General features: G+C 35.6%; 1 long non-coding RNA gene across 1 annotated transcript; it reads left to right on the plus strand.

The window, feature by feature from the left end:
* The first annotated feature begins 6,284 nt into the window (after positions 1-6,284).
* LOC148950628 (uncharacterized) lies at positions 6,285-16,100 on the plus strand. The gene is made up of 2 exons (XR_016141970.1): positions 6,285-6,352; positions 15,770-16,100. It is a non-coding gene; the product is annotated as an uncharacterized LOC148950628 (long non-coding RNA).
* The last annotated feature ends 5,291 nt before the right edge of the window (positions 16,101-21,391 follow it).

A 21,391-nucleotide genomic window follows, 5' to 3' on the forward strand; every position in this document is an offset into this window, starting at 1 on the left:
TAGGTTAACCACATCAGGTTAAGTGGCGCGCCACTTAACCTGATGTAAGTTAACCTAGAAATGTTAGGTAACTTAGGTAATGTTGGGGGTAAGCTATTGTGTGTGGATATTATGTTTTTGTGTGTTTTTTTTAGTTTGTGTGTGTGTGTGTGTGTATTTGTTTGTGTTTATGATTTTGTGTGTGTATGTTTTTTGTGTGTGTGTGTGTTTTTTTGTGTGTGTGTGTGTGTGTGTGTGTATTTTTTATATTTTTTTTTTTTTTTCGCGTTTGTTTATATTTTCGTGTGTTTTTGTTTTTTTTTTTTTTTTTTGTTTTTTTTTTTTATTTTGTTTTCTTGTACGTTTTTTTGTTTTTTTTTATGTTTGTTTTTTTGTTTTTATGTTTTGTGTTTGTAATTTTTGTAGTGTGTGTGTGAGTGTTTTTTTTGTGTTAATGTGTAATTTTTTGTGTATGTGTATGTGTGTGTGTGTAAGTTTTTGTGTGTGTGTAAGTTTTGGCGTGTGTGTGTGTGTGTTTTCGTGTGTGTGTGTGTGTGTAAGTTTTGTGTGTGTGTGTGTAAGTTTTTTTGGGAATGTAATTTTTTGTGTGCAGGTTAGCGATCGTTTGCTAGTACTTGTTTTTGTGTGTGTGTGTGTGTGTAAGTTTGTGTGTGTGTGTGTGTGTGTGTATTATTTTGCGTGTGCGTTAATTAGTTATTGTTTTTGTGTGTGTATTTTATCGTGTGGATGTGTATTTTTTTGTTTGTGTTAGTTTTGGCGTGTGTGTGTTAGTTTTCGTGTGTGTTTGTGTATGTTGTGTGTGTGTGTGTGTGTGTAAGTTTTTGTGAGTGTGTGTGTGAGTTGTTGTTTGTTATTGTGTTTGTTTTTGTGTTTGTGTGTGTGTGTTTGTTTGTGTAATTTTTTTTGTGTTTGTAAGTTTTTTTTTGTGTGTTTGTGTGTTCGGTATTTTTTTTTTGTTGGTTTTTTTTGGTTGTGATTTTTTTTGTTGGTGAAAGTTTTTGTGTGCAATTACGATTGTGTGTTCCTTACTTAGTTCCTGTGATTTTAAAATCCAGATTTCCAGAAAAAACAAATCTAATAATTTCTAAGAAATACATAACAGAAAAAGTCAAAAATATAGAATAACTAACCCCGAATCATATGTTTCAGACAAAAAACATCTACGAATGGCTATGAAATCCAGCTCAGAAAAATAAAAAAATATCAACCCAGACACCCCCAAATCATAGGTTTCAGACATCACACACCTAAGAAAAACTAAGAAATCAGGTTATGAAAAGTCATAAATAGCAAAATACGAATCACAAATCATAGGTTTCAGACACTAAACACCTATGAACTGCTAAGAAACCTAGTTCAAACAAGTCAAAAATAGCAAACTAGTCAACCAAAACAATATTTTTCAGACAAAAATCACCTATGAAAGACTAAGAAATCCAACTCAGAAAAGTCAAAAATAGCAACCCACACATCCCACATCATAGTTTTCAGACACTACACACCTATGAAAGACTAAGAAATCCAACTCAGAAAAGACTGAAATAGCAAACAACACATCCCAAAACATAGGTTTCAGACAACACACACCAACGAAAGACTAAGAAATCCGGTTATGAAAAGACGGAAATAGCAAATTACACATCCCAAACTATTGGTTTCAGACAACATTCACCTACGAAGTACTAGAAAACCTTAGCTCAGAAAAGCCTGAAATAGCAAACTACACATCCCAAATCATAATGTTCTGACAACACATACCTATGAAAGGCTAAGAAAGCTAACTCAGAAAATTCGAAAATAGCAAACTACACATCCCAAATCATAGGTTTCAGACACTACACACCTATGAACGGCTAAGAAATCCAACTCAGAAAAGCCCGAAATAGTAATTTACATATCCCAAATCATAAGTTTCAGACAGCATTCACCTACGAAATACTAAGAAACCTAAGATCAGAAAAGTCTGAAATATCCAACTATTTATCCCAAACCCGAAGTTTCAGACAACAAACACCTATGAGTGACTAAGAATCCTAGCTCTGAAAAGTCCAAAAAGCAAACTACACCTCCCAAATCATAATTTTCTGAAAGGACACATATATGATAGGCTAAGAAATCTAGTTCAGAAAAGTCAAAAATAGCAAATTAACCAGCCCAAATCATAGGTTTCAGTCAACACACACCTACGAATGGCTAAGAAATCCAGCTCAGAAAAGTCAAAAAAATAGCAACCCACACACCTCAAATCATAGGTTTCAGACACCACATACCTACTAAAGACTAAGAAATCCGGTTATGAAACGTCGGAAATAGCAAATTACATATCCCAAATCATAGGTTTCAGACAACACTCACCTATGAACGGCTAAGAAACCTAGCTCAGAAAAGTCAAAAATAGCAAACTAGTCATCCCAAACTATATGTTTCAGACAACAAACACCTATGAAAAGCTAAGAAATCCAGCTCAGAAAAGTCAAAAGTAGCAATCCACCCACCCCAAATCATAGGTTTCATACAACACACACCTATGAAAGACTAAGAAATCCAGCTCAGAAAAGTCAAAAATAACAAACTACATATCCCAAATCATAGGTTTCAGTCAACACTCACTTATGAAAGACTAAGACATCCAGCTCAGAAAAGTCAAAAATAGCAAACTATTCATCCCAAACTATTTGTTTTAGTCAACATTCACCTATGAAAGAGTAGAAAACCTTAGCTCAGAAAAGCCTGAATAAGCAAACTAAACATCCCAAAACATAATTTTCTGACAATGCATACATATGAAAGTTTAAGAAATCCAGCTCAGAAAAGTCGAAAATAGCAAACTACACATCCCAAATCATAGGTTTCAGCCACCACACACCTATGAAAGACTAAGAAATCCAACTCAGAAAAGTCAAAAATAACAAACTACATATCCCAAATCATAAGTTTCACTCAACACACACCAACGAAAGGCTAAGAAACCTAGCTCATAAAAGCCTGAAATAGCAAACTGCTCATCCCAAACTATTGGTTTCAGACAACATTCACCTAGGAAATACTAGGAAACCTTAGCTCACAAAAGCCTGAAGTAGCAAACTACACATCCCAAATCGTAGGTTTCAGACAAAACACATCAACGAAAGACGGGTGCTCGGGGAGAGCGTTTGAGGGTCTATGGGCCCCTTGAGGGTCGATGGTCCTTTGGGAGTTCGGGGGGACCTTTGGGGGCGGGTGGAGGGCCTTTGGGGTCCGGGGATGGCATTTGGGGGTCTGGGTGGGCCTTTGGGGCGCCGGGGAGGGCCTTTGGGTGCCTGGGGGACATTTGGGGACCAGTGGAGGGCCTTTGGGACCCCGTTGGTCCTTTGGGAGCTCGATGGGCCTTTGGGAACCGGTGGAGGACCTTTGGGGCAAAGGGAGGGCCTTTGGGTGACTGGGGGACATTTGGGGCCTGGGGATGGCCTTTGGGGGTCTGAGTGGGCCTTTGGGGGACCGGTGGAGGGCCTTTGGGAGTTTGGGGGGCTTTGAGGACCGGGGGCTTCCTTCGGGGTTGGGGTAGGAGGATTGGAACCCTTTGGGGTTGGGTTAGAGGACCTCACAACACTGTTCAAATGAAACTGGTGTATTATAACGACCACACTCAAATTCTCTTCTAAAATCTCTTCAAAAATCTTCTTTTAAAATGTCTCTATCTGTTTCGCCGAAATAGTTCCATAACCTGTCTAAAACGGTTTCGCCCAAATAATCCCTAAACGTAAATTCAGCGTGTTCCTTTGTTATTGGCATCTCTGCGCTAACGCATTTCAAATTAATATGAAAGCTTTTCACGCGCTAAAACAATTCATCGCTAAGATGTTTCTTGCCTAATTGTTTCCATGGCCTTTGGTTATTAATATACTTTGGAGTTCGACCAGTAGAACTGTTCCCGAGGCAAAGACATTAATGATTTGGATCTATTCCTGGAGAAATGTTTCTAGGCTGAAATTTTTAAAGTCTGACAGATGATGTCATTGATTGATTGATCTGTCAAGAAAGGGGAAATTAATTTTTTGTTTCTAAGGGGAATTATTGATTCACGATAGGTGAATTGAGGTCGACAGCACAGGTGTTCTGACTCGTGACTACACCACGTGGGTTATTGTTTTCTCAGTGAGAAATCTACTGTTTTTTCAAATTCTCACTGACAAAAACCATAAAAACATACAAAAATGTGAGAAAGTTCCTGTTTTTCAAATTCTCACTGACAAAAACCATAAAAACAGACATAAATGTGAAAAAATTCCTGTTTTTTCAAATTCTCAATGAAAAAAACCATAAATCATAAATAACCATCCATGAAAACAACCATAAATGTGACAAAATTCATGGTTTTTCAAGTGAGAAAATTCCTGTTTTTTCATTCTCACTGAGAAAACCATAAACCACGTGGTCGAACTTCTCACTCCTTTGAATTCTATTCACAGACTAATAAAACTATAGCAAAAAAACCGTTCCTTATATTCCCTCCGCCGCTAATATGTAAGCACGCCTCTGATTAGCTGAGAAGGAGGATGTATCCGACTCGCTGATTGGCTGAGAAGGAAACACGTGATCTAACTGTTTTCGGGAATGTCATAACATTTGGCAAATTCCTGTTTTTTCATTCTCACTGAGAAAAACATATAACAGACATGAATTGCTGTTGACATCCATAAATGTGACAAAGTTCCTGTTTTTCAAATTCTCACTGAGAAAACCATAAAACAGACATGAATTGCTGTTGAAATCAATAAATGTGACAAAGTTCCTGTTTTTCAAATTCTCACTGACAAAAACCATTAATCATCCATGAAAAACATCAAATAAATCGACCCACACACATAAACATCCATGAAAACATACATAAATGTGACAAATTTCCTGTTTTTCAAATTCTCATTGACAAAAACCATAAACCACGTGGTTCTCGTGCCAATATATGGTTTTAAAAAAAGTTGTAGGTGGCAGCAGGGGTGAGCAATGGGACCTCCTGACCCCTCTCTACTCGCGAGTTTATTTCAAATTTAGGATGCTTAGACAAAGTCGAACATGTTGAGCAACGGAAAGATAGGCTAATAGTGTTTATGAAAGATAATGATTCTGCCTCATCAGTGGCAAGTGCACTGCCACCCGGTTCACGCATCAGTGCTAAGGTCGTACAGAAGGAACATCTAGAAATTATACGGATTGATAAGGGCTTTGATGAATCAACTATTACAGGTCTAATTAATTTTGTTGTGCAAGCAAAGCGCTTTGGAGGTAGCTCAGTCGTGCAGTTGTCCTTTAAGTCTCAACTAGATCTCGATATCGCTCTAAAGCATGGCATCAAAATTGATTATTCGCTTTTCCGGGTGTCAACTCCCCAACCCGAGCAATGCTACAAATGCCAAGGCTTTGATCATTTTGCACATGAATGTATGAACGAACTTAAATGTGGTAAATGTGCCGGGCCCCATGTTAATAGCCGTGATAATGCATGCCCAGCCTCTACTGTGAAATGCGCAAATTGTGGTGGAAATCACAGAAGAAAAAGCTTCTCCTGCACCGTGTTGAAGAGCCGTATGCCTGTCGGTGCTTCGAGCACTCAAGCTTGAGGTTGATACCTCCCCCCTCACAGGTATGGACCTTTGCACCGAACCTGACAGTGTAAACCTGTATTTTCAGAACATAAATGGAGCAAGAGATTAGTTAATAGTTTTAGCCGAAATATACAAGTCATTCGAAATAGTGTGTATAGTAGAGCACCAGTAAGTTGCGTTAATAGTAATCAGTTGGAAGTTTTTGTGAACACAAGTTCTTCATCCGTCCTGCGAAAATCACAGGAGGTCGTGCCTCTGGCGGCATTATGATTGGAGTAAATAAGAGCCTTAAGTGTGTTTTACTTGAAACGAATGATACTTTTGTTGCGGTTGATCTAGGTCATGCCGTAATTCTTGCAGTTTATATGCCTACTAATTACAGAAATAAAAAATCTAACGAACGTTTTGCTAAAGCATGTGCAAGTTTCTCAAACAATTCTCATAAAATACGAGTGTCTGGTAAAGCCATTTTGCTTTGTGGTGATTTTAACACTGACCTTACTATTCCTAGTTTACCGTGGTCCCTGATCTTTTTGTCATCACTTCTGAACGATCTAACTGTGGCAACGAATAGCAGAAATTACACTTATGTTCATAATTCAGGTAGAAGCAAATTTGGACTTATAATCTCAGATCTTGAATCGTTAAAAAAGTCTCTTGTTAAAGTATCGGATAAAATGTTGAGTAGTGATCATTCTTACCTTGAAGTGTATGTTGTTTTAAATGCTTTTTGTCATATGCGTTGTAGTCCGAAATGGTTTCAAAAACAGGTATGGGATAGGATAGACGTAAACTTATATCAATCCGTATTAGATTATATTCTCAGTAGAATTAGAATTCCTTTTCATCTCCTATCACAGTCTCAAAAATTTCACTCGGTGGAATTAGATATGCATTATGCTGAAATAGTTCATGCTATGGAAGTTGCGACTTCCGTTGCAGTTCCTGTTATTAGAGTCCGTAAAAATACACAAAAAGGGATAGTCTGTAATACCTCGGTTGGGCGAAACAAAAGAGAAATATCGGCTATGGTATCATATTTGGGATCGATGTGACTGACCGAGAAATGGCCCCCTTTTCCAGATAGTTAAATCAACAAAAAAGAAATATATAAGGTTAGTGGCAACATGGAAGAAACAACAAGTAAAAGATACATCCAGCAAGATTAAGAATAATACAACGTTACTTTATAATGAGGTTAATAGATTAACGCAATCATCAGCTGATTTATCCGACCAAATCCCGCTGGAACAATAGTATGGACATTTTACTTCAGTATTTTCGTCCAACCCACCATCAACTGAATTGAGTTATCGTGAATTGTTGTATAAGCATTTTTCTCAGTTGAACTCATATAAAAACCTAGTTTGCTTTTCCCCATCTTCGGTTTTGATTCAAATAACATTAATAAAATGTGGGAAGGCCCCAGTTCCAGATGGTTTGTTATCAGAGCACCTTTTGTATGGTACTACGAAACTAGTAGAACATCTTACGTTATTATATCAAGTAATAGTGATCCAGCATTATGTCCCCTCTTTGATGGGAGAAGGTAGAGTAGTTTATATTCGCAAAAAGGGCAAGGATCCTTCATATTGTTCATCGTATAGACCTATAACACTTTGTTCTGTTATTAGTATATTATTTGAAAATATTTTACTCCCATATTTATCAACAAAATGGGAATGGGGGGACCATCAGTTGGGTTTTTGAAGTGGTGTAGGGGTTCAAAATGCACAAGCAATATTTCTAGAAATATTGGAGCAGCATCATAAATATAAAATACAACTATTTGTGTGCGGAGTTGATATTTCAAAAGCGTTTGATAGTATATTGCATAACCACGCTTTTTTTATCATTGTTGCGGAGTGGTGTGAATCCATTTATAAGCTGGAGTTGATATTTCAAAAGCGTTTGATAGTATGTTGCATAACCACGCTTTTTTTATCATTGTTGCGGAGTGGTGTGAATCCATTTATAAGCCGGAGTTGATATTTCAAAAGCGTTTGATAGTATGTTGCATAACCACGCTTTTTTTATCATTGTTGCGGAGTGGTGTGAATCCATTTATAAGCCGGAGTTGATATTTCAAAAGCGTTTGATAGTATGTTGCATAACCACGCTTTTTTTATCATTGTTGCGGAGTGGTGTGAATCCATTTATAAGCCGGAGTTGATATTTCAAAAGCGTTTGATAGTATGTTGCATAACCACGCTTTTTTTATCATTGTTGCGGAGTGGTGTGAATCCATTTATAAGCCGGAGTTGATATTTCAAAAGCGTTTGATAGTATGTTGCATAACCACGCTTTTTTTTATCATTGTTGCGTAGTGGAGTGAACCCATTTATAAGCCAGTGTTTGACGGGTTGCTATGGTAATTCATCTGTGAGAATTTTCTCGGGAGGGCGACTTTCAGACCGAATTTCTTTACGTCGTGGGTCACTTCCTAGCCCCGTCATATTTAATAACGCATTTAGAACAGCCACACTGTACCTACCCCCATATGTGATTGACGGTATCGACATTAGCCACTTGTCATATGCTGAGGATATTTTGTTATTTTCGGACAATTTAATATCAATACAGAATGCAATTAATATATTGCATTCACATCTACGGGAGATAGGATTAGAGATTGAACCTACTAAAACAGAATTCCTAGTGGCAGGAAATAACAGTGATTTCCAGCATCATTCAATTAGGGTGGGATCACTTAATATCTTTAATAATGATTCTATTAATTACCTTGGCTTGCCTTTTGGCCCAACAATTAAAGCTACGCGGGAGTTGGTGTTATCGTCTGCACTGGGAAAACTTAGGAAAACTTATGGCCTGCTAGTCAGGGTGAAAGGTCGTTTTGATAAACAAAAACTTGCTATAATTTATAATTCAATGTTTGCACCTCATCTATTTTTCATTGTTCCATTTTTGAAGTTTTTAAGTAAAAGTGATAAAAAGCGTACCGGCGTGTACTTTTTCCGGTTTTGTAAATATTTTCTTGGAATTCCACTGTGGTTCAAAAATAGGTATATTATTCGAAAATTTGGAATATTTGATATTAATGTTAAAATCGATCAACAATACGACCGACTTCTTAGACGATCTAGAGAAAATAGAATGAATTTTCCCCTTAATTGTCTCGTTTAATGGAAAAATAGTTTTGTCGCCATTGCTTTAATAAAACAGCTATTTCTGCGTTATGTATTATGAGTGTTTATGCGTTATGTTTTGTGAGTGTTTTAGTGTTATGCACTATTGAACCATCATAAGCTATTTATTATATATTCATGAGTTATTGAGTATTATGAGCTACTTGTTGTCGTCCTTTTCGTTAGAAGCGCAATTTTGTATTTTTCAGTTTTCTTTTTATTTATTTCCTATAGAGCGAGGCGTTATTAAATTATCATTATTATTATTATTGGTTATTGGGAAGTATACAGAAGTTTTCAGGGGGATCTTTTCTAGTAGTTGGGTGGAGGGCTGGATTGGAGGTTATGTGGGTGGATATTTCCATGAAGGAAGTTTTTATGGGGGGAGGAACATTGCTATGAAGGGGGCACCGGATTTCCCAGCATTATTTAAAAAAATGATCAGAAATTAAATAAAAACAACAATTTCTTCAACTGAAAGTAAGGAGTAACATTAAAAATTAAAACGAACAGAAATTATTATGTATGTGATTGGGTTGGCCCCCTAGTCGTTACCTCGCTCTTTACGCTAAAGGTTTTTTTTTACTTTCATCAGAGCTATTTATTCTAATTAACTGCCTTTGTAATTAGGGTGTCATTCTTAAAGAATTGGAACAAATTTGAACTTTAGCGTAAAGAGTGAGGTATTGACTATGGGATGAACCCCCTAATATACTTAATAAAAATATATGAATATAGAAGTCCGTTACGTAAGTTAATTCATAAGTTACGTCAGAACAAAATTTCGAGAAAACCCATTTAGCCAAAAAAAGGAAAATTAACATACAAATTTCGTTTTAATTGTTCATATACCGTGAGCCAAAATCAAAGCTGCATTAATCCAAAAACGTTCAGAAATTAAATAAAACAAAGTTTATTTAACTGAGTGTAAGGAGCAACATTAAAACATAAAACGAACAGAAATTATTCCATATATGAAAGGGGTTGTCCCCTCCTCAACACCTCGCTCTTTACGCTAAAGTTTGACTCTGTCTCACAACCGTATTTTTAAAACAATAAAAATTTAGCGTAAGGAGCTTATCGTTGAGGAGGGGACAGCCCCTTTCATATACGAAATAATTTTTGTTCATTTTAAGTTTAAATGTCGCTCCTTACTTTCAGTTAAAAATACTCGTTCTTTTAACTTAATTTAGTAAAAAAAAAGGCCTTACGCTTGTCTTCTAAACACAGACAACTTGAACATTTTCTTGATGTCATGACGTCCAAATGGACCCTAAACTAGATGTGGCGCCTTTGTATAATTGCATTTTTTTTTATTGGACCTTTAACTTTTGCCTCGGCTTGTCTTTTGTCATTGCGAAAGACATACGGCCGAACCTTTGTTTCTTTCAATTGTTCAGATGGCGGGACAAAACTACTTTTTTTCCAACGATTTATCTAGTCTAGGTTTTTGATTTTACACGGTATGGAAGGCATTTTTACCACCTTTGTTTTTTTTTCATTGTTTAGGTGGTTGGACAAAAACTTCTTCTTTTGCCATGGGTTGTCTTTTGTCATTATGAAAGGCATATCGCCGAACCTTTGTTTCTTTTAACTGTTCGGGTGATGGGATGAAAACTTCTCCTATCGCCTTGGCTGGTCTTTTCTCAATATGAAAGAAATATCGCCGAACCTTTGCTTGTTTTAATTGTTCAGTTGGTGGAACAAAAGTTTCTTTTCCTTCGAACCATTTATCCAGTCCAAATTTTGATTTTCAAAGGTATGGTAGGTATTGATGAACTTAATCATGTCAAAATCCAAAACTAAATCATCATTGCTATCATTATCAATTTGTTTGCTTCGTTACACCTCTTTTTATCTTTCGTCATTATGAAATACATTTCGCAGAACCTTTTTTTTTTTTTTATCAAAGGCATGGTAGGCATGGAATACCTTATCCAGGTCAATATCCCAAACCCAATCATCATCGCTATTGTTTTAAATTTTGACAAGTTTTGATTCTCGCTGTCCAAGTTGACTTTCATTGATTCGCTGCTCTTTATTTTCATTTTTGACTCCCTCACTTGTTCGTTGCCGTGTGTCTTCTAACTGCCCGTGTCTCTTCATTTTTATTTTTAACATGCTCTAATTGTCGTTTTCGCATAAATTCTAACCGCCTGTGTCTTTTCTCTTTATTTTCATTTTTGAGACGTTACTTCACGTGTTGGTTCCAAAGAATCCTCATTTATAGTATCTGCAACTGCAAATATTAGTTTTTTGGGCCTTCCAACAGACACTATATTATATAAATAACTATTGTGTTCGAAACTCAATAATCTTATTTATGCTATGCATGACATCATATAAGAAAATATGATGCCTACTTATATGATAGGTCAGAAGTTTGAGAAAATTCGTTAAGAGCCTTAATTTTAGAAAAATATTATGTGAGTGAAGTAATTTTTATATACATCAGTATTGTAATGTTGTAGTCACACTTGTCACGCTTATGTGGAAAAATTGGAAATTTTTATGTATGGAGAAGCTGACATTAAATTGCTTAAAGAGAAAAAAACTCTAATTGCAGAAATAATTGAATATATTTTGACAAGGGAATATAACAGTTTAAAAACCTTAAAAAAAACCAAAAGTTTGAAACTTAGTAGAAATCGTTGTTAGGAAAACATCCTTACCGAATTTATTAAATATTTTTGAAAAGACAGTATATGAAAAGACATTAAATTGCGTATAGAGCAAAAAACAGGTAACTGCAAAAACATTTGTATATATTCAAACAGTTCGTGGTAACAAACTGTAAGTAATGAGCGACCCAGCTCAATGATAACCGAAACTCTAAAAAACTCTCAAGTTTACTCCTACCCATCAAAAGTTACACGCCTGAGAAAATTTGGCTGATTTTAGAAAAAAAGGAGGGAAAGACCCCCTAAGAGTTATAGAGCCTTGAAATCACACCATCATATTCAGCGTATAAGAGAACCCTACTGTAGAGGTTTCAAGAACCTATCTACGAAAATGTGGAATTTTGCATTTATTGCCAGAAGAAAGATCACGGATGCGTGTTTATTTGTTTTTTTTTTGTTTTTTTTTCCCAGAGGTGATCGTATCGACCCAGTGGTCCTAGAATATCGTAGGAGGCCTGATTGGAACGGAAATTAAAATTTTTAGTGCCCTTTTTAAGTGGCAAAAATGGAGGGCAAATGGTCCCTCTCCCACGCTAATTTTTTCCAAAAGTCACCCGATAAAAATTTTGAGATAGCCATTTTGTTCAGCATGGTCGAAAATATGTTAACTATGTCTTTTAGGACGACTTAACCCCCGAAGTCCCCAGGGGGAGGGCTGAAAGTTATGAAATTTACCCAATGTTAACATATAGTATTGGTTTTTGGGAAGTATACAGACTTTTTCAGGGGTGATTTTTTCTGGTATTTGGGGGGCGGGTCGGGGGTTATATGGGAGGATTTTTCCATGAAGGAAGTTCTCATGGGGAAAGGGACATTGCTATGAAGGGGGCGCCGGATTTCCCGTCATTATTAAAGAAAAAGATCAGAAATTAAATTAAAAAAAAAACAAGTTTTTCAACTGAAAGTAAGGAGCAAAATCAAAACTTAAAACGAACAGAAAATATTACGTATATGATTGGATCTTCATCCCCTAGTCAATACCTCACTCTTTAAGCCAGAGATTTTTTAGTAATTTCATAAGAGCTATTTATTCTAATTAACGGCCTTTGTGATTAAGAAGTCATTTTTAAAGAATTGGAACAAAATTCGAATTTTAGATTAGAGAGCAAGGTATTGCCTATAGGGCGAAACCCCCTAATATACGTATTGAAAATCTATGAATATAGAAGTTCGTTACTTAAGTTAATTCGTAATTTACGTATATTTATTACTAATAAAAAGATTCATAGATAAAATTAAAAAAGTTCCGAAAGAGCCATTGAGCCAAATGGAAGTGAAACTAATATGCAAGTTTTGTTTGAATTATTCATGTACGGTGAGCCAAAATCAAACCTGCATTAATTCAAAAACGTTTAAAAATTAAATAAAAACACAGGTTTTTTTTAACTGAAAGTAAGGAACGACGTTAAAACTTAAAACGAATAGAAATTGTTCGGTATATGAAAGGGGCTGTCCCCTCCTCAACGCCTCGCTCTTTAAGCTAAAGTTTGACCTTCTCAAAACTCTATTTTTTTAACAATAAACAACTTTAGCGTAAAGAGCAAGGTGTTGAGGAGGGGACAGCCCCTTTCATATACCGAATAATTTCTGTTCGTTTTAAGTTTAAACGTCGTTCCTTACTTTCAGTTAAAAAAACTTGTTTTTTTTTATTTAATTTAACAAGGGATTACAACAGTTCCAAAACCTTAAAAAAGAAAACCTTTTTGAACGCAACTAGTTATATAATGTCAGTACGAAGGCCCCAAAGACGAAAATTTGTAATTATTACAAACGATGTTTCTCTATTTTGACAAGGAATTACAACAATTCAAAAACCTTTAAAAAAAACCACACAGCAAAATTGTCACACACAATTTGACAGCAAATTGTCTGCGGCTAGAAGACAAGCGACAATAAGAATCTATATACAGAAGCCTGCCACGTGCCAACTGCCGGAGCCTGGCAGCTGGTAATTGCAAAAATATTTGTATATAATTTTAACAAGGTATTACAACAATTCAAAAACTCTTCAAAAAAACAAAAGTTTGATGCTTAGCAGATATCGTTGTTAGCAATTGAACTTGCTTTAATAATCAAATATCTTTAAAGAGATACAGGATGCAAAGACGTTAAATTACGTATATAGCATAAAACTGGTAGTTGACAAAAATATTTTTGTAAATATTTTAACAAGGGATTACAACAATTAAAAAACCTTAAGAAAGAAAACCAAAATATTGAAGCTTAGTAGATATCGTTGTTAGAAATCGGACCTGCTTTAATAGTCAAATATCTTTGAAAAGACTGCCATATGAAAAGACAGCAAATTATCTCAAATTGGTTGCGGTTAGATGACAAACGACATTGTAAACCCATATATATATATATATATATATATATATATATATATATATATATATATATATATATATATATATATATATATATATATATATATATATATATATATATATATATATATATATATATATATATATATATATATATATATATATAGTACCGGGAGCCTGGTACTCTGCACGTGGCAGGCTTCTATATATATAGATTCTCGCTGTCGCTTGTCTTCTAAACGCGGACAATATTGTTGAGGTAGTGGGACAAAAACTTTGTTTTCTTCCAACAATTTATCAATTCCATACTTTGGATTTTCAAAGGTATGATAGACATTGATGACTTTATCCATGTCAAAATCCTAAACCCAATCATCATCGCTATCATTTTCAATTTGTTTGGTTCGTTTTACCTCGACTTGTCTTTCGTCATTATGAAATACATTTAGCCGAACCTTTGTTTTTTAACAAAGTTATGGTAGGCATTGATGACCCTGTCCATGTCAACATCCCAAACCAAATCATTATCGTTATCATTTTCATTTTGACACGTTTTGATTCTCGCTGTCCAGGTTGATTTTCATTGAATCGCTCACATTTTTGTTCTTGCATATCTTCTAACCGCGTGTGTCTTCGCTTTCAAATTGGCTTCGGTACTTCCAAAAAACTAACGTAAACGAACAAAATTAGCTAAATTTTGCATATAGTCTATGGCGGTATTTAGGCATTGGCGAATGAGATTGTGGTGCAGCTAAAAAGGAAATGACTCTTAAAATTTAGTAAACATATATTTTCTTGATGTAATTGAGTAAGAAGTTTTCTACTATATGGTTTTGTTCAGGAAAGAGGATAAACTACACTATTACCGAAAAAATTACAAAAAGAAATGTGAAAGAACAAAATTTATTTTAGTTTCTCTCCTCTTCTTTCAAATTAAACCAAAGAAGTTCATGTGTCATGAATAAAATACCAGGAAATAAGCTATAGGCAGGAAATAGGCAGAAATAGACAGGCAGATATATAACCAAGAAATAAGGGCTTTAGAATGAAACAAGAACTCTAGACCATTTAAAATATCTGGATGGAATGGTTTCTATTTTCGGAGACTCTTAGAAGACATTGCAAGACGTATTTCAGTCACGTTTTCTTTGCTACTTACTAAGTAGCAAAAGCTTTTCACTCAGTCCAAGACTTTTCAAGTCTAGACAATGAAGAATTTTACTGCAATTTATTTACTGATGTGCTACTTCAATAATATATACAACAGTTTGCAGATTTTCTGGATTCGTATTATTTTTCATGTTTATTTTTCATTGACATTAGGCCACAATGTCAAATAAAGCCAGTTTGAAAAAAAAAACTTAAAGAAATCAACAAAATTGACTATATGGTTCAAGCCACCTTTAGAACGGGCCGGAGACATAATTGCAACGACACTGATTATTATATTGGAAAGAACACTGAGTGGGGTAGCGAAAGGCTGACTTTTTTTTTTATTTTTATATATTTGGTATCTCATACCATAATTTAACCATTAAGAACTGATTCTATGTTTTTTCATGTATGAGTACAAGAGAAGGGATTTTCCTTCGTTTCTCTGTGTTGAAGGGGCTTCATGTTGTCCTTTTCTTGGCTGTTGCGCTAAAAATACGGCACAAACTAGAACCTCTAATTTTTTATAGCATGAGCCCTTTTTGTTCTTTTTTTTTATCATTCGTTTTCTGCTGCAATCCCATATGGGGGCGAGGGATAAAGCATGGGAGACAAATTGGTTTCTAGAAAGTTAGCGTTGAAAAGAGAAAGATAAAATATTATTCTTTATCTATTTAAATTCATTTAAAAACTCTTTCGTTCCATATTTTGTAGCATTTTCATTGAGAAGTTCAAAAAGATTTCGCTGACGCAATCAGGTTTGTTGGTTTCTTGCCCTTAAAACTATCTCAGCAACCAGGTCCCTTGAAATTTTCTTTTTATTTTATACTTTTCTTTGCGATTTTGTCATCTCATCTCACCAATCTTATCTATTGCAGAAATTGTTATGCCATCTCCGAGGCCTTCACTGCGAAATCAAAGGATCCAGAACACCCCAAAGTCACAGAAGAAGCCTTTCAGATTTTTGCGGTGGAAACAAAGAAACATCCAAAGAGAGGGTAGTTTATTATCAAAATTAACTTTTGGCATTGACACAGTAACGTTGTGGGGATCTTCGCCACCTAGGCCTCCGAAAAATTTAGCAGTTCAGAACACAAGTGAATTTATAACGAAAAAAAAATTAATGAAACGTGCCTCTATATAAGCGATTTTTTTTACAAGTTGAAGTATTTTTGCGTCTTGATTAAGAAAAATATACGATTTTTTAAGTCTTAAAAACGAGTCCGCTAAATTTTTCATTCAGAGTGTTTAGTCTAAAGCGGTCCTTCAACGTCGTTGTATTTCAGCAGAAACTTTACTCCATATGGATATAAAGGGGCTTCGCAGCCATCATCCGATTGTTGAACTTCATCAAGTGCTGAAAATCATTTCATGACCTTGCATCCTAGGCTGTAAAATAACTGATGGATGATCAAAAAGGAAAATGAATTTGCGAGGGTCCTTCCATTCTGTGTCACAAATTAAAATGTTTAGCCCAAAAATGCCCAAATCTTATCAAGTGAAATTCTGAAATAGCCATACCATTTATATTTTTTTTCCCTGGGTAAATGAGAACTCAATTCCTTTGCCTATGGTTATAATGGCCATTTGACAGAAAAGCAAGAAGACGGAAGAAAGCATTTTCAAACAATAATACGTCCGGAGGACTTATTCGAGCACAAATTAAGAGTTGCAGGGCATTTTTTTATGCAAGACAAAGAAGCATATTGCAGGAAAGGGCCAGTGTCTTCAATTCTGTTTCACAAATTAAAATTTATAGCCCAAAAGGGCCCAAATGTTATCAAGTGAAATTCTGAAATAGCCATTCCATTTAGATTTTTTTTTTCTAAACTATATACATAGCCTAAAATGTTCAGATCTCACGAGAAAAAAGTGTCAATGTCTGCCATTTTGTGCCACAAAACAGAAATGTTAGCCCAAACAGAACCAAAAACGCTAACATTTTGTGTTTCCATAATAGCAGTTGGTCTAAAACTGCTGCAAAGCTTTAAGCATAACTTCTCTTATTTAGAGGTGCCTCTAACTCATTGTGCCGCATTCGTCCCTGAGCATATACATAATCTATACAAGAAAAAAGGCTACTATGTAGAATTCGTATGCAACATAAGCAACGGTTATAAAGCATTGCATATCCACTATTGGAGGAATGGGGAGCGTGATTTGGTCAGTTTAGAGGGAAAAAGTGGACTTAAACCCAAAAAGTGTATATTTAGGATCAAATTTTCCAACTTTTTGTGAAAGGTCCCTGCAAACAATCAGGTCCGGTAGCATCTTCTTTTGTGGAATAATAATATTAAAACAGTTCGTGGTAACGAACTATAAGTAAAAAAACAAAGAAATTGAATATATATTTAATTTTAGTTTTTAATAAGGATTACACTCTTTTGGAAAATAGTCTTAGGCCTTATCCGATTAATTATTAAACTACCTTGATTGCAGTACCCCTTGGTTTTTATGTACTAATTGAAATTTAACGTTCAAACGCTCGTTCTTAACGTTCAAACTGATTGTACAATATTAGTAACTCAATTTTCGTAATTAACCTGCACCATCTTTTGGGGAACATCTTTAAGTCGTTGAAAAAACACCTCTTGGAAAAAGAAGGAACGTCCAAACTTTTGATCTCTGTTGGATAGAGGGTGGAGGTACAGGGGTTAATCTGAACGGGTATGAGTTGAATAGGGTTAAGTTGGAGATATACGTATTAAAATACAATAAACGGTATTAGTTGAAAAACGAACATAATCAGGTTTAAAAGTAAATTTCGCCCCCCAAATTAAAGAGCAAATTGGAAACTTAAAACGAGCAAAACAGCGTATACATGATGTCAGACTTTTTGTGAAAAGAAAACAACTTCATAATCATAAGCAGCGCCATAGCGCTGCGCAATAACGATGTTGGCATAATGTATTATTTATTTTCTTCTTCCATACCAGGGCACCTCGTATCGAAAGAATTGTCGTAGAAACTTAGAAAAGGGCTCATTCGATTGGAAATTGGAAATGGTTGTGCTCTTTTTAATAGTCGAAAGTGATTGGAAGGCAGCTAACACCCCTTCCACGCCCACCATTTCCCCTAACACACCCAATCAAAATTTCGACATATTCATTTTGTTCAGCGTATTTGATTTCCAGGTAGAAACTATGTTTTTGAGGAGGACACTCCCCCACAGCCCTCAGGACAAGGGTTTTAAGTTTTGCCCTGGGGGCATATAAGAACGATGTTGACACACTGTATTATTTGTTATTTTTTTCCTTTAGACCAGGGAGTAGAGGTGACCCTATAACTCCCACCCCTCACCCCTGCTGCCACCTACAACTTTTTTAACACCATATATTGACACGAGAACCACGTGGTTTATGTTTTTTTTGTCAATGAGAATTTGAAAAACAGGAATTTTTTCAATTTTATGTATGTTTTCTTGGATGGTTATGTGTGTTGTTCGATTTATATGATGTTTTTCTCGGATGTCAACATCAAATTATGGATGTTTTATGGTTTTTGTCAGTGAGAATTTGAAAAACAGGAATTTTCTCACATGGAAAAACAGGAATTTTGTCACATTGATGGTTGTTTTCATGGATGGTTATGTGTGTTGTTCGATTTATTTGATGTTTTTCTCAGCTGTCAACATCAAATTATGGAGGTTTACTTGAGTTTGACAGTGAGAAATAGAAAATCAGTAACTGTCTCGCAGGTATGTCTGTTTTCATGGATGGGTAATTTTTTTTGTCAGATAGAATTTTAAAATAAGGGGGTTTGTAGAAGATATTGCTGACAACATACATTAATTTCTGCTTTATGGTTTTATCACTGAGAATGGAAAAACAGGAACTTTCTTACTTGGAAAAACATGAATTTTGTCACATTTATGGTTGTTTTCATGGTTTTTGTCAGTGAGAATTTGAAAAACAGGAATTTTCTCACATTTTTTTATGTTTTATGGTTTTTGTCAGTGAGAATTTGAAAAACAGGAACTTTCTCACTTGGAAAACCATAAACCACGTGGTGCTGTCACGAGTCAGAACACCTGTGCTGTCGACCTCAATTCACCTATCGTGAATCAATAATTCCCCTTAGAAACAACAAATTAATTTTCCTTTCTTGTCAGATCAATCAATCAATGACATCATCTGTCAGACTTTAAAAATTTTCACCTAGAAACATTTTTCCAGGAATAGATACAAAATCATTAATGTATTTGCCTCGGGAACAGTTCTACTGGTCGAACTCCAAAGGATATTAATAACCAAAGGACATGGAAACAATTAGGCAAGAAACATCTTAGCGATGAATTGTTTTAGCGCGCGAGAAGGTTTCATATTAATTTGAAATGCGTTAGCACAGAGATGCCAATAACAAAGGAACACGCTGAATTTACGTTTAGGGATTATTTGGGTGAAACCGTTTTAGACAGGTTATGGAACTATTTCGGCGAAACAGATAGAGACATTTTAAAAGAAGATTTTGAAGAGATTTTGGAGGAGGTTTTGAGTGTGGTCGTTATAATACACAAGTTTCATTTGAACAGTGTTGTGAGGTCCTCTAACCCAACCCCAAAGGGTCCCAATCCTCCTACCCCAACCCCGAAGGTAGCCCCCGGTCCTCAAAGCCCCCCAAACTCCCAAAGGGCCACCGGCGCCCAGGTTTGGCCTACGGCTTGTCTTGAAGGCACAGGTAACGTCTGTTGGAGGGTGGAGGGGGCGACGTTAATTTCTTGTACATGAGCTGTGACTTGTGCAGCCGGGGTAGCTTCTGAGCCCCTTGAAAAAGCTTGTGTAGGTGGGGCTTCGGCATTGAAGCTATTCACCCACTCTCTTTTTGGTGTTTGGTCAGACCACATTGTGGCTCGATTAAGAGTGGCTTGCGTAGGTGGCTGCACTTGGGCAGGTAGTGTGGAGCTGGGGGGGCTTCGGCCAGCGATCATATTGCATGGCATGGGGCGCATTATTGGACCTCGTCTTCTTGGAAGGAGGGGGCACGCATTCTTCGCTATTTGCGTCAGACATAGGGTCCGCAAATTCTTCATAATTTGCCTTAAAGAAGAGAAGAAAAATCAAAATAATTTCTCCTTTTTACAGAAAGAAAGTTATTAAACATAATTTTGTTTACTTTATCACTAAGAAAGTAAAAATTTCGCGAGAAATATAGTTGACTTAGAAATCAAGCGTTTTTATTAGACAATCAATAGTCTATAGCAATAGGATAGAAATAATTGTTTCTATTTTTACCATTTAAATGTTCCAGTCTATATGCTTTAAATTAGATCGTTAACCCATCGACCTGTAGGCCAATATTTTGCAAACATTGGTTAAAAATGCTATTCAATTTACGCATAATATAAGCTTCATGCAACTCCTACAGACTTTTCTTTCTAGCCTTGCATATAAAAGTTAAAAATGCTGGATTCACGCTCCCCTCCCGGCCCCAAATTTAGGAAAATTAAGCCATCCCTCTCATAGAGTTAATCATGCTTTTTATTCAAGCGAAAGGCATATCTTACTAGCTTTTATTCAAGCGAAAGGCCTATCTTACTAGCTTTTATTCAAATGTTATGGCTAAAATCACTAAATGATGAAGAAGCAATAATCTTTTCTATTTCTAATAAAAGCGCTAACCCCCCTCCCCAGCCAAAATCCTGGGTTCACGCTCCCCTCCCGGCACCAAATTTATGAAAATTAATCCATCGCTCTCATAGAGTTAATCATGAGTTTTATTCAATCGAAATTCATATCTTACTAGATTTTATTCAAGAGAAAGTCATATCTTACTAGCTTTTATTCAAGAGAAATGCATATCTTACTAGCTTTTATTCAAATGTTATTGCTAAAATCACTAAATTATGAATAATCAATAATCTTTTCTATTTCTAATAAAAGCGCTAACCCCCCTCCCCAGCAAAAATCCTGGATTCACGCTCCCCTCCCGGCCCCAAATTTAGGAAAATTAAGCCATCTCTCTAATAGATTTAATCATTTGTTTTATTCAAGCGAAAGGAATATCTTACTAGCTTTTATTCAAGCGACAGTCATATATTACTAGCTTTTATTCAAATTTTATTGCTAAAATCACTAAATGATGAATAAGCAATTATCTTTTCTATTTCTAATAAAAGCGCTAACCCCCCTCCCCACAACAAAAATCCTGGATTCACGCCTGAGAATATAAAAGAAACTTTATTGAAGGCTTGAAAATAATCTGTTTCTCTTCCCCAAAATAGCGCATTGCGTCTGCGCCTAATTATTACAATTGCCTCAGTGTTTTAATTTGACAGAAGAATAGTCCCTTTGGCTGCCGCGTTTGTAAACAAACCCGGACAGAGGGTGCCAAACTAATTTTAACCCTGCGGAAATGTATTGTCAACACCAGAGCGGCATTTTCATTAAAGATTGACAAAAGTAAGTGATCGCTTTTAGCTGGAAATATTAAATGAAAGAATTTAGAAAAATTCTATTTCTTTTTGTGAGAATTAACTTATGAATTAACTTAAGTAACAAATT

The sequence above is a fragment of the Artemia sp. Qi Xiang Cuo genome, chromosome 7 (assembly GCF_049724085.1).
Source record: "Artemia sp. Qi Xiang Cuo chromosome 7, ASM4972408v1, whole genome shotgun sequence".
Lineage (NCBI taxonomy): Eukaryota > Metazoa > Arthropoda > Branchiopoda > Anostraca > Artemiidae > Artemia > Artemia sp. Qi Xiang Cuo.